This window comes from Phalaenopsis equestris, unplaced genomic scaffold (genome assembly GCF_001263595.1).
Source record: "Phalaenopsis equestris unplaced genomic scaffold, ASM126359v1 Scaffold000998, whole genome shotgun sequence".
Taxonomy (NCBI): domain Eukaryota; kingdom Viridiplantae; phylum Streptophyta; class Magnoliopsida; order Asparagales; family Orchidaceae; genus Phalaenopsis; species Phalaenopsis equestris.
The window spans coordinates 175,266-189,785 of NW_018165437.1; positions in this window are offsets into that span (position 1 = coordinate 175,266).

The window sequence follows — 14,520 nt, forward strand, 5'->3', positions numbered from 1 at the left end:
AATCAATATTACATTCTCATTCATGAAATCAATATGTGATTCTAACCCAATACCATCTTAGACAATACCATCTTGGATCTTACATGCTCTCACAACAGGTATTAACATCTTAATTAGCCAAATCAAGAAGTGGAAGGTTCACAACCTCTTCCAACATTAAAGTCTAATACTTCACACAACTTCCTTTAAACACTTAATCACTTATAATTTTAAGGAAAAAGATAAAGAAAACTACTTAAAATCCATGGAGAAAACAAAACCACGCATGAGTTTAAAAGTAGAAATCATGCAAACAAAGAAGAAATATAGATTAAAACTAAGTATAGATAAACACTTGTCTCAAATCCTCTCCACCAAATGTCTTGAAGCTCCTTTGCAAATGTCTTGAAGCGTCTTGAAGCTCCTTTGAATTCTCTTCCTTTACTCACAATACAAACTAATACTCAAAATAAAATAAAGTAGTCGGCGACGGCCGTGACTTAGATGGATGATGACTATAAAATCTGATGGGTGGTTGGCCTCTGGCCTTGATGAACCAAGTATTCAATAATAAAAATCCAAAAGGTGCCTTGGTGTCTCTTCAAAATGTGTTTCCATTCAAAGAATCTTCTAGAAGTTGCCTCCTCAAAAGCCAATTGAATGAATTTTCATGTTCATAGGATATTTCCCACGTTTTTATTAAGGGTTGCTTCAAACACCTCTTCAAAAATTAGTCCATATTCAATAAATCATCAAATAACTGCTTCTGGCGATTAAGCGTGGGGTACCTGACGCTTAGGCGCGAGCCTCTGGTGCTTAAGCGTCAGACCTGGGCGCTTAGGCTCCCTAGTTCATTTTGCACCTTTCTTCATTTTTGCTCCAAATTTGATCCTTTTTTCACTCCTTTGATCCTATTTTTGCTCCAAATTTGATCCTTTTTTCACTCCTTTTAGCATTTTTCATCTATTTGATTGTACCTGAAAGAAAAACATACAAATACCTTTCATTAAAGCCCAATATCTAAAAAATTTTTATAAAAATGTGTACAAAAACACAATATATTTTAGGTGTATCAAAATCCACCAAACTTAAAATGTTACTTATCCTCAAGTGACCATTCAATCTTTAAAAACCAAGATAAGTAGATGATGTATTTGGGTTTCTTTAGGAGTTACCAAAATATTAATGTAGAAATATAATAGTCCAATTTACAAAAAATATTAGTAAATGAGACCAACTTAGAGTTTAGAAATTTTTAAAGTTAAGAAATATGAAAATATGAGTTTTTATCTTATTCATAAATATTGTAGATTCTCCAAAAATAGAGTTTAGGTATTTTATCTTCTCCACTTAAAAAAACTTTTTAAGCATAATTTTACTTACTATATTATATCATTAAGCTTAAGAGTTCTTCAAGTCTTATACTTTAAAAAGATCATATGTGGAACCAGTTTTTGATTAGGCACTCATCCTCAAGCTTCTCCTCCCTTTTTCCGATTTTTCTTTTCTTTTTCTTTTTCTTTTTATTTTTATTTTTTGTTTCTTTTCTTTTTCTTTTTCTTTTTCTTTTCCTTTCTTTTCAGGCAAGGACTACTATATCTGGATATGCCTTTAATGATTTTGAATTCCACTCTTCCTTTCCTAAAGCAAAGAGTTTATTCTTTTTCTCCAGTTAAAAACATAATATTAGTTTTTGAAAATTTATACCAATAAAAGAAATTTAAGTTTTGAAAATAAATATCTAAATCTTCTAAATTTTTCAAAATACAATTTTTCCTACTAAAGATAGTTACACTATATTTAGCATTTTCTACACTAAAAATTTTTAAATTTAAGTTTTTCTTCATTACTATAAATTTTAACTAAATTCTCTTACTCATTTCTATATTCAAAATTTTACTTCCCTAATATAATTTTACATACAAAATCATTTTTCTTCAAATTAAAATCAAATTTATTTGAAATACATTTGAGAACAAATCAATTTTTAAGTTCCTTAGAAAATTATTCATCCCTCCCCAAAACTTAAATTTTTAATAAAAAATAAAACATTTTAGCATGATATAAATATTGGTAAGAATGAAAACCAAAAATAACATGTTTGCAGGAATTTTCGTATCCTAAATATGCAAATACAAAAATAAAAAAAGAGTACAAATTTAAATTGATCAAATTTTAATTTTCTTAACATGTAGAGATTCATTAGACTTCTATGCATTGGAGTGTAACATAAAAGCAAAAAAACATACTAACAAACATACATGACTACAACATAAAGAAAAATAGCTGGTAGTAAATTGAAAATTTTAAACATGCAACTTCTTAAAGTAAAAAAGCTAGCTAGACTCTAAACCTTCCTAAGATCCATAATTTAGTTCAGCACAGACTAACTAAATACATTAAACAACACAATTATCACAATTACTACAACACAAACATAATATCTACTCACAAAACACAAATACATTATAGTAGGTGTACGAAACAAAACATAGCAGTATCAACAATAACAACTAAAAACAAAACATAAAGTACAGAACAATTACACTAACAACAGTTCATAAAAACACATACACTAAAAACATCAAACAAACTAAAGATCCAAACTAATCATCATTCTCCTCATCGTCACTATCGTCACTACCCCAAACAGCTGCAGGCTCATATGGTGGATATCTACGGTACTGAGGAAATACAACATCCTGATTACCTCTCATAAGTTTTCCATAGTTAAATTGTATTCACCCTCATAATCACTACGTCTCTTCATATACCCATCCATATGCTCTACAAAATGTTCTAAGTTTGATACCTTGTCATTGGTATAAATGACATTATTCAAAATCCTCTGTAATAACTGTGACTTAGAATTAGATCCAGAAGTCTGAACTCGTGATGTAGAAGCATGTAAAGTAGAATCTCGTGACGTTAGTCTCGTGACGTAAAAGTAGCAGAACTACTAGAGAATCCACTCCTCCAGCCAAAAATAAAATGATGTTAATAAGATTTCACATTCACACTTGTTATGGGTATTAGTGGCTGTAAGATCTCCTCCCAACTGTCAAATCTAACTCCAGTTTGCTTGCATAAAGAAAAGATCAAGGATTCAAATCCCAAACCTGCAGTAGTAGCAGCGACGGTAGAACTGGTATGTGTTTTTGGAATAGTTCAAGGTTGCTCGCTCGAATCAATAGGCTTGAACTGTTGAATGAAATAGTTCAAGGTTGCTCGATCTCGAATCACTTCACTCAAATGATTTGTAGGTAGTAGACGAGCAGAAATAAAATAATGTCATGCCTTTACAGTGGCATCCAGCTTTGAAGCAGAAAAGTTTACTCTTCTTTCATTTTTTATCTTCCAAAGCCCTCTTCTATCAGACAAAGATGAAAGAATCTCATCTAACTCTTCCTCAATAGGACTATAGTTTGAATAAAAACACAATGTACTCGGAGACAATTGACAAACTGATTAATTACCTCAAGTGAAAAAGGCAATGTCTTCCCCCTCACCATGACTCTTTCTTCTTCGGCTTCAGGGAGTTTGCATAGATCTTCCACACAACAGAAATCACTACGACAATAGAACCACTCCCACTGGTGAAGAACACCGCTCAGGAATCAACTTTCTCGATTGCAGTGCATCATTGTATAGATCATGAGCTTTAGAACTAACAAACTTGTTTGAATCGAATGGAGCCTTCCCTTTACTCCTCTTCATTCTTGGAGCCAATTCTAAAAAATGTATAAAATTTTAAAAATAAATTGACATTCGACTCCAAATCTCTAAACTAAACTCCTAAAAGCTTAAACTAACAAATTCATATCTTTTTCATAGACTTTTTTGAAATTTTCACCATGAATGGTGATTTTCAGGTAGCTCGTGAATGTGCTCAAAATACTTGGTGAAAATCAAAAATTTTTGCATAGAAGTGAAGCTCTTACCTCAAGGATACCAAATATAGTAATTTTTTCCTCAAATCTCCAAAGAAAATTTCAAATATGAGGAGCCTTAGCTTAGAAATTGTGAATGGCCCAAGTAAGAAGATGAACCGAGGTTCATAAATGGTGTTTTCGGTCTAATTTTTCACTTAAAATCGTTTGTGAACCGGTTTTCATGAACTGGCACTTAAGCATGAATGGTTCCATGCTTAGTCTCTTGTCTCTCGATTTAGGTAGCGCTTAAGCGCAGGTATTGGCGCTTAGGCGCCAGTGCACAAATTTTGATGAAGCTAAAATTAATAACATAATAAATCAAGTATAACCTAATAGCAAAGACTAAACACACAAACATCAAACAACAAACTTGATTTCATTCTCTAGTTAATGGAATGAATTCTAGCCTATCATTAGTCTCTCCTTCAGCATCTGGAATGTATATCTGAAAGAACGGATGATGATTAATTACTCTTGTTGAATCTTCTTCAAATTCACTTATTCTTCAGATACATAGCCTTGTTTGCTTCTTCTATCAAATTGATATGGTTAAACTGCATCCTATGTTGCCATCCCATATGATCCAAATGTACATTAACTTCCATCAATTTTGCTTCAATTGAAGCCACATTAGCCTCAATCTTAGTCATTTTCTCTGCTATTCCTTCAATACTAACCGTGAGGAAACTATTATATAACTCTTGTGCACTTTGACTAAAAAACTTCTTGCTCATTGCCTCCTACTTTTTCCTTAAATCACTCTCCTAAGATGATATTTTCTCCAAAACTCTCTCATTTTCACTTAGAATTTAGGGTTAAATGGAAGTGTGGTGAGACTTTTCCTCATACCCTTCTATTTATAGACTCCAAACTCTCTTATAACTCCTAGGCATGACCTAGAACTGTCTCCCACATCAAAGCTAACCAAATCTTGGTTAAAACTTTTCAAAACCAAAATTTGCACATGTTTTTTAATTGTCGCGCTTAAGTGACAGTGCTCAATTTTGCACAGGTCAACTTAATGTCCAAATACTCGTTCTAACATGTCTAAGTCATCTTTAAAGGTCTTAGAATAATCACTAACTTAATATATAATCAAAAAAACTATCAAAATTTTTTAAATCACACACAACAACACAATAATAAAAACAAACACAGATAACTATGGGTTGCCTCGCACAAAGCGCTTGATTTAACATCGTCAGCCCTACATAATCAATGCTTATTCTGGTTTACCAACATCAAAAAATCATTTAATTTAAGTTGGTCACCTAAAAAATAGGATATCAGTCTGTGACCATTCACTTTTGAATATTTTAGTATTTTTAGTATCTTTGATATCCACAACTCCATAGGGATAAACTTCAATCACAAAAAATGGGCCCATCCACCTGGACTTAAGTTTGTCTGAAAATAATCTTAACCTTGCATTATAAAGCAAAACTTGTTGCCTTGGCTAAAAAATATTTAGTAAGAATCCTCTGATCATGCTACATCTTCATCTTTTCTTTGTAAATCTTAGCACTTTTATAAAATTCATTCCTTATCTCTTCAAGTCATTTATTTGCAATAAACTTTTCTCATCAGTATCTTTTAAATTATAATTAAACTCTTTAATTACTCAATATGCTTTATGCTCAAGTTCAACTGGTAAGTGACAAGCTTTCCCAAATATTAGCCTATATGGGGACATTCCTATAAGACTTTTCTATATAGTCCTAAAAGCCCACAAAGCATATTCAAGTTTGGCTGACCAATCCATTATGGTTGGATTTACAAATTTTCCCATATTCTTTTAATTTAACGCTTGGATAATTCAGCCAAACCACTTATCTAAGGATGATAAGCAGTATCAATTCTATGAATTATATGATTTTTTTTAATAACTTCTCTATTATTGCATTTCTGAAATGACTTTCCCAGTCAGTTGTGATTACTCTCGGCTTCCCAAATATACAAAATATGTTCATTCTTGAAAACTTTGGAACACTTTGAGCATCACATCAAGGTAAAGCAACAACTTCTATCCATTTGGATAGATAATCTACTGCTAACAATATATACAAATTTCTAAAATAATGTATAAATGGTTTAATGAAATTTAATCCCCAAACATCAAATATCTCAACTTTGAATACATAATTGAGGGGCATCTCATTCCTCCTAGAAATATTGCCTACTCGTTGACATCAATGACAAGTTTTGATATAAGGACAAACATCTCTAAATATAGTAGGCCAATAAAATCCAGCTTGTAAAATTTTATAAGCAGTTTTATCGATCCTTTATCAACACCAAAATGTCCCCCAAAATCAGAATTATGACATTTTTGAATAATTTCATAAGTTTCTTCTAAAGGCACACATCTTCGAATAATTAGATCATTTCCTTGTTTATATAAAAGTGGGTCATCCAAAAAATAAGTCTTAGCCTTAGATAAAAATTTCCTCTGTCATTCTTATGTCATTCTATAGGGTATAATATCACTAATAATGAAATTCACAATGTCAGCATACCATGGAACACGCCACTTACTAACATTGAACAAATCTTCATCTGGAAATTGTTCATTAATCTCTTTTTAAAAATTGAGTAGTTTTTCTAATTCGAGTCTGGACAAATGATCAGCAATTTGATTCTCAGCTCCCTTCCTATCTACTATTTCAAAGTCAAATTCTTGCAAAAGAAGAACCCATCTTATCAATCTTGGTTTTGCATCTTTCTTTTTCATTAAATATTTAATAGCAGAATGATCTATATGCACAATATATTTAGTTCCAATTAAGTATGATCTAAATTTATCAAAAGCATGTACTACTGCTAATAAGTCTTTCTCAATTGTGGTATAATTAATTTTAGCTTCATTAAGAGTTTTACTAGCATAGTAGATAACTTTGAAAATCTTATCATGCTTTTGTCTTAAAACAGCTCCAATAGCATAATCACTAGCATTGCACATCAATTCAAAAAATTTTCCCCAATCTGGTGAAATAATAATTGGTGCAGTGACTAATTTTTCTTTTAATAATTCAAAATCTTTTAGGCACTCTTTATTAAAATTAAAAATTACATCTTTTTCAAGTAAATGGCATAGAGGCTTAGCAATTTTTGAAAAGTCTTTAATATACTGCCTGTAGAATCCAGCATGTCCTAAAAAACTCCTAATTTTCTGCACACTTATTGGGTGAGGTAAATTAGTGATCACTTGAATTTTTGCAGGTCTACTTCCATACCATTTTTTGAAATTTGATGTCCCAAAACTATTCCTCCTGCTGTCATAAATTGACATTTTTCTCAATTAAAGACTAAATTTTTTTCTTCACAACGCTTAAGAACTTTTGATAAGTATTTTAAACATGATTCAAATGAAGTTCCAAACACTGAAAAATCATCCATAAAAACTTCAATCTCGCTTTCAATTAAATCACAAAAAATAGCTATCATGCATCTTTGAAATGTAGCAGGTGCATTACAAAAACCAAAGGGCATTCTTCTAAAAGCAAATGTACCATAAGGACTGGCAAAAGTTATTTTCCCTTGTTCTTCAGGAGTTATTTGTATTTGGTGATAACCAGTATATATATCTAGAAAATAAAAGTTTTATGCACAGCTAGTTTATCCAGCATTTGATCTAGAAAGGGTAGTGGAAAATGATCTTTCCTAGTAGCGAGATTTAATTTTCTATAAGCAATGCATGTTTTTCATCATGTGACTTGTCTTGTTGGTATTAACTCATTATAATCATTTAAAATCACAGTTACTCCTCATTTCTTAAGAACTAGGTGAATTGGACTAACCCATGCACTATCTGAGATAGGGTAGATAATTTCAGCATCTAACCACTTTATAATTTCTTTCTTAACAACTTCTTTCATAATTGGATTCATTCTCGTTTGAGGATCAGCCCTGGGTTTGCAGTTCTCTTCCATATGAATTATATGCATGAAGGACTGATTCTTTTTATATCAGCAATTGTCCATCCAAAGGCTTTGTTATAACTCTTTAAGGTTTTCATCAAACTCTCTTCTTCTTCTGTAGTTAATTTTGAGAAAATTATAATAGGTAATGAAGAGGAATTTCCTGAAAAGACATACTTCAAATGTTCAAGAAGTAACTTCAACTCAAGCTAAGGAGGCTTTTCAATTGATTTACAAAAATTTGTATCTTTTTTTTGTTGTGTCCAAAACTTCAAAACTTTCTCAAACATAATTTAAATCTTCCTTATATAAATCATCATATTGATCTAATTCTTCTTCTTGCTTGTGTTCCAACTCTTTAACTTTGGATTTTTCTTCAATATTTGTTTTGTTTTTTTGAAATTATATTTTTTTTGAAATTGCATTCACTTAAATATCTTATCACATCCATTCTATAACATTCATCATCTTTACCTTTTGCAGGGTATTTCATTGATTTGGAAATATTAAATGTTAATGTTTGGTCAATGACGTGCATAGTTAATTCTCATTTCTACACATATATCATTGCTCGTTCCTGTGGCTAGGAAAGGTCTCCCAAAAATTATAGGTATCTCCTTATCTTTCTCCATATCTAACACAGTGAAATCAACAGGAAAGATAAATTGATCCACTTTCACTTGGACATCTTCTATAACTCCATTAGGATATGTTATTGAACGGTTTGTTAGCTACAGAGTTATAGTATAGTAGTAGGGGTTATTTCTCCTAATCCCAATCTTTTGAATATTAATAATGGCATAAGGTTAATTCTTGCACCTAAATCACATAGAGCTTTCCCATAAAATCTGTCTCCTATTGCACATGGAATTGTAAAACTATCAGGATCTTTAAGCTTTTCAGGAAGCTTTTTTTGAATTATAGCACTGTACTCCTCACTAAGTGCAATAGTCTTATTATCTTCAAACTTTCTTTTCCTGTTAAGAATGTCCTTCATAAACTTCACATAGTTTGGTATTTGTTCTAGATCTTCAATAAATGGAATATTAATTGTAAGCTTCTTAAAAATTTCCATAAATTTTGAAAATTGCTTATCGAACTTTCGTTGTCGGAGCCTTTGAGAAAATGGAGGTGGTGGTTTTTCCAAACCAACTTTAAGTGAAGAAATAGGTCTCTCTAAACCTTTCGGAGAGTCCTCTTTTGGTTCTTCAATCTCTTCTCTCTCTACTTCAGTCTCTTTTTTAAACTCTACCTTCTAATTCTCTTCCGCTTCTAAGTTGAACGACTTTTACTTGCTCTTTATTCTGGTCTTTCAGATTTACTAATGTATTACTAGGAAGTGTTCCTTGGGATCTGTTACTTAATGAATTTGTTATTTGTCCCAATTGATTCTCAATATTTCTATCAATATTTCTAATTGTAGCACTAATTGTAGCACCTTGACTTTATAATTGATTTCCCATTTGTAACACCACTTCATCTATAGACAACTTCTTCTCCGTAAATTGTGGATTATTGTTAAAACCTGGAAGACAAGTAGGTCTATAATTATTATTCCCTTAGTTATTTTAGTTTCCCAATAGGTTTACTTGGTTATTCTTCCATTGTTGATTATTACAATTCGAAGTATTGTTCCAGTTAAAGTTGGGATGGTTCTTTCAACCTGTATTATAATAATTTGAATATGGGTTATTCTGCTTATTATTTATGGCATTCAAAGTCTCTAATGATACTTGAGAATCAATGATAGCATTCAAAGTCTCTAATGATACTTGAGAATCTACCATTTGGCTTAATGAATTCTCTTCAATCATGGAAATTGGTTGAGAAAAATTCATTCCAAATTGGTCTAAATTCTTTTAAATTGCAGCAACTTGATTTGCTAATATGGCAAAAGCATTAGTTTCATTAAAATGGGCTACTTTCTTAATATTTACCCTTTCAAAAGGCCATTGAAAATTATTGGTAGTCATTTCTTCAACTAAAGGATAAGCGACATTAAATGGTTTTGACATCAATGAACCACCAACAGTGGCATCGATAATAGATATAAGAGATCCACCTAATCTATTGTAAAATGTTTGAATTCTTAACCAATCTGGTATAGCATGATGTGGACACTTTCTTAAGAGTTCTTTAAATCATTCCCATGCTTTATAAATAGATTTCCGTTCAAACTGACTAAATGATGTAATATCATTTCTAAGCTTCACAGTTTTTTATGGTGAATTTTCAGTTTTTTATGGTGAAAAATATTTAGCAAGGAATTTCTATGCTAAATCACTTCAAGTTCCGATAGATCCAGGTGATAATGAATGTAACCATATCTTAGCTTTATCCTACAGTGAGAAAGAAAATAATCTAACTCTTATATCATCATCTGATACATCGTAAATGTAGCACATAATTCTAGAAAATTGGCAAGATAAAAATTTGGATCTTCAGTTGGTGTTCCCCCAAACTGATTATTTGATACCATTTGGATAACAGTTGAAAGGTCAAATAAATTAGCCACTATAGTGGGTTTTTGAATACTACAATGAAGTTCATCCACTGTTCCACAGTAGGGTTTGCATAATCTCTTAAAGGTCCAAATTCTTCAACATTTTGATTATTTTTATTTTCTATTTCTTAAAATTTTTCAGTAATTTTTAATTTATTAATTTTCCTAATAGTTCTTTCTAATTCATTATCGTAAGACACAAGTCATGTGGAACCTGAACTACGCATACATTACTATAAAACACATAAAGAGTAAAATAAAATAAAAACACACAAAAAAGAACTTAATATATAAAAACAACACTGCAATATTCCTAAAAAATCTTAAAGTTTAAATAAGACTTTGTATAAAATAGAAATTTTTGCTTTCTAAAAACATCTCTTTTTTTTTATAATGTTGCTTCCCCGGAAACAGCATCAAAAACATGATGTCGACTTTTTATATAGATATAAAAAGCAATGTATGCGATTATATGATTAATTTCCTTAATAGTTATTCTTAATTTGCAATAAAGTAAAAAACTTTGATCCAAAGCAAAAGCTAAGTAAGTTTTCCACTATGAAAAAAATAAGAAGACAATTATAATATTTAAATATGGGATACTACGCAAGTATATGTATCGTTGTCAAATAATATAGGACTTTTTAATTAATCCCCAAATATCGAACTCATAGGGAAGAGTGCAATATGCACTTAAAAAAACTAGAAAGTTTAGTTGACAAAAATGTACTTATCAAAATATTCTTACTTAAACTTAAGAAGCTATAATAGGAATGAAAATTCTATTTTTTTTGTAATTTTTGATATATGAAAATAAAGTAAGCAACTAATTAACTTAACTAAATATTTGCAAGATGAAGTTTATAAAAGTTAAATATCTTTTTCCTTATCATTATTCAGTAATAAGTATAATAATTCTGTTTTTTAAGTATGTTAAATGTGATGTGCCAAATAGGAGCAACAACATTCTTTACCCTTACTAGAGATGCTATAAAGAACATTGGCTAATCTATAGTTTGAATAGTCTTGAAGACTAGTTAGGTTGGGAAGATACCATACTAGCACTCACTCTAGAGTTCCCTCTTCTCCCTCCACTTGGGGGCTAACATTGCATATCAAAACTTAAAACTATAAATAAAATTGGGGGCTTTAGCCTATCTTTCTAAAGTCCTAGCCTATCTTGCCTATCTTTCTAAAGTCCTCTAATTCTACACCCTTGAAAAGTTTATTTCCCTATTTATTTGCACTCAACCTCATGAACTACATTCTCATTCATGAAATCAATATGTGACTCTAACCATTTGTTGACTAAGACAATGCCATCTTGGATCTTAAATGTTCTCACAACATGTATTAACATCTAAATTGGCAAATCAAGAGATAAATGAAGTGCAAGGCTTCAAATCATCACAACTTCTTCCAACATTAAAGTCCAGTACTTCACACAACTTCCTTTAAACACTTAATCACTTATCATTTTAAGGAAAAAGATAAAGAAAACTACTCAGAATCCATGGAGAAAACACAACCACACATGAGCTTAAAAGTATAAATCATGCACACAAATAAGAAATCTAGATTAAAACCACATGTAGTCACAAAGATAACACTTATCTCAAATCTTGTCCACCAAATGTCTTGAAGTTCCTTTGAATTCTCTTCCTTCACTCACAATACAAACTAATACTCAAAATAAAAATAAAGTGGTCGGCGGTGGTGGAAATTTGGATGGATGATGGTTGTAAAATCTATTGGGTGGTTGGCCTCTAGCCTTGATGATCCAAGTATTCTTTAATAAAAATCCAAAAGGTGTCTTGGAATCCAAAAGGTGTAAAGGTGTCTTGGTGTCCCTTCAAAATGTATCTCCATTCAATGAATCTTCTAGAAATTGCCTCCTCAAAAGCCAATTGAATGAATTTTTGTGTCTATGGGATATTTTCCACTTTTTTACCAAGGGTTACACACCTCTTCAAAAATTCGTCAAAATTGAATGAATCATCAAATAACTACTCTGGTGCTTAAGCGGGGGGTACCTAGAGCTTAGATGCCCCAGTTCATTTTTGTACGTTTCTTCATTTTTGCGTCAAATTTGATCATGTTTCACTCCTTTTAGCATTTTTTCATCTATTTTATTGTACCCGAAATAAAAAAACATAAATACCTTTTATTAAAGCACAATATCTCAAAAATAGGTATAAAAATGTGTATAAAAATACTATATCTTTTAGGTGTATCACTTTCAGTGATGGTATAGTTAATTTGAGCATAGTATATAACTTTAAAAATATTATAATATCTTTGCCCTAATCCAGCTCCAATTACATTATCACTAGCATCACACATTAATTCAAAAGTTTTCCCACAATCAGGTGAAACAATTATAGGAGCAGCGATCAACCTTTCCTTAAAAGTTTCAAAGGCTTTAAGGCAATCTTGGTTAAAATCAAATTTTGTATCTTTTTCTAGAAGTTGGCATAAAGGCTTTGTAATTTTTGAAAAATCTTTAATATATCACACGTAAAACCCTGCATGTCCTAAAAAGCTCCTAACTCCTCTTACAGTAGTAGGTGGAGGTAAGTTTGATGTAACCTGAATTTTTGCAAAATCTGCTTCTATGTCATTTTCTGAAATTTTATGCTCAAGCACAATTCCTCCTGTTACCATAAATTGACATTTGTCCCAGTTTAATACGAGATTAATCTTTTCACATCATTCAAGAACTTTTTCTAAATGATTTAGACATATTTCAAATGAAGTTCCAAATAAATAAAAAATCATTCATAAAGACTTCAATCCCATTTTTTATTAAATCACTAAAAATTAACACCATATATCTTTGAAATGTTGCAGGTGCATTACATAATCCAAATGCATTACATAATCCAAAGGATCCAAAGGACATTCGTCGAAAAGAAAAAGTTTCATAAGGACTAGTAAATATTATTTTCTCTTGATCCTTGGAGCAATAGGTATTTGATGATAATCGATATATTCATCTAGAAAATAAAAATATCTGTGCCCAGCCAGCCTATCGAATATGTGGTCTGAAAAGGTAAAGAAAAGGGTGAAGGAAAATCTAGTAGCAAGATTTAATTTTTAATAATCAATGCATATTCACCACCCTGTGACTTGTCTTGTTGGTGTTAACCTATTATGTTCATTTACAATCACAGTCACTCCTCCTTTCATTGGAACACAGTGAATTGGACTTACCCAAGCACTGTCTGAAATAGGATATATTAATCCAGCATCTAACCATTTTAAAATTTCTTTCTTAACAAATTCCTTCATCATAGAATTTAATATCCTTTAAGGACTAGCTCTTTGTTCATGTTAATCTTCTAATAAAATTTTATGCATACAAATTGAAAGACTGATTCCTTTAATATTAACTAATATTCATCCAAATGCTTTCTTATATCTTTTCAAAGTTCTCAAAAACTGTTGCTCTTGCGTATCAGTTAATTCTTAGGATACTATAACAGGTAATGTAGATAAATTTCATAAAAATTCATCCTTCAACTGTGTAGGAAGTGTTTTCAATTCTAGTTCAGGTGTTTTCTCAACAGATGAAATCAAACTCTTATTACTTTCTGTAGGGTCTAACATTTCAAATATTTCTTTAACATAATCCAAGTCTTCTTTACTTACTTCCGTAGATTCATCTTGATTTTTATCCTCATCTTGATATTCCACATATTCCTTTTTAAATTCTCTTTTGAATGTCTTCTTGAAATATTCATGGATTAAATATTCATTAATATCCAATCTAAAGCATTTAATCTCTTGCTCTTTTGCAGAGTATCTCATTTATTTTGCAATATTAAATGTAACATTTTGATCCCTAACTCTCATAGTTAGTTCTCCTTTCTCCACATCTATCAAAGCTCTTCCAGTGGCAAGTAATGGTCTTTCTAAAATGATAGGAATTTATTTATCTTCTTATTTATCTTCCTATCTTCCTCAATATCTAATACAATAAAATCCACAGGAAAGATAAATTTAACAACTTTTACCAAAACATCTTCTATAACTCCTTTAGGATAGGTAATCGAATGATTAGCTAACTAAAGAGTATAGTTGTAGGTGAAATATCTCCTAAACCCAACCTTTTAAAAATAGATAATGACAAAATATTAATACTGGCTCTTAAATCACCTAAAGCTTTTCCAAAAAAAATTTTGAAAAT